Below are 678 nucleotides of genomic sequence, written 5' to 3'. Positions count from 1 at the left end.
TGTTTTGTCCACTAGGCCTTTGGTGAACCCACACTGAAGTAGAAAAGAGGATAAGGTATCATACCAAGCTCTCGGAGCTTGTTTTAAGCCGTAAAGTGCCTTCTTCAATTTGTATACTTTGTCAGCTCCCACGTCCTTCAAGAAACCCGGAGGTTGTTCAACGTACACCTCTTCTTCAAGAAGTCCGTTCAGAAAAGCGCTCTTGACATCCATTAGATACACTTTGAAGTCTTTGAAGGCGGCATATGCGAGAAAGATGCGTATGGCTTCGAGACGTGCCACCGGAGCGAAGGTTTCATCAAAATCTATTCCTTCCTCCTGGCAATATCCTTTGGCAACAAGTCTGGCCTTGTTCCTAACAATGACTCCATCCTCATTCATTTTGTTTCTGAAAACCCACTTTGTACCAATGACATTCTGATGATGAGGTCTCGGAACTAGTTTCCAAACATCGTTCCGCTCAAACTGATGAAGTTCTTCTTGCATGGCTTGCACCCAATCTGGATCACATAGAGCCTCATCGATCACCTTGGGCTCTATTTGAGATAGAAAGCAAGCAAACATGCTTTCTCTGTATGCTGATCTGGTTCGAACTCTGTCACGTACATCTCCAATCACTTGATCAGCAGGGTGACTTCTCAGCCATCTTAGGTCGGGTTGTGGCTCCTCAGTTGATAC

This window comes from Ipomoea triloba, chromosome 8, assembly GCF_003576645.1.
Source record: "Ipomoea triloba cultivar NCNSP0323 chromosome 8, ASM357664v1".
Taxonomy (NCBI): Eukaryota; Viridiplantae; Streptophyta; class Magnoliopsida; order Solanales; family Convolvulaceae; genus Ipomoea; species Ipomoea triloba.
The sequence above is the reverse complement of the archived record's forward strand: the minus strand, read 5'-3'. Positions refer to the sequence as shown.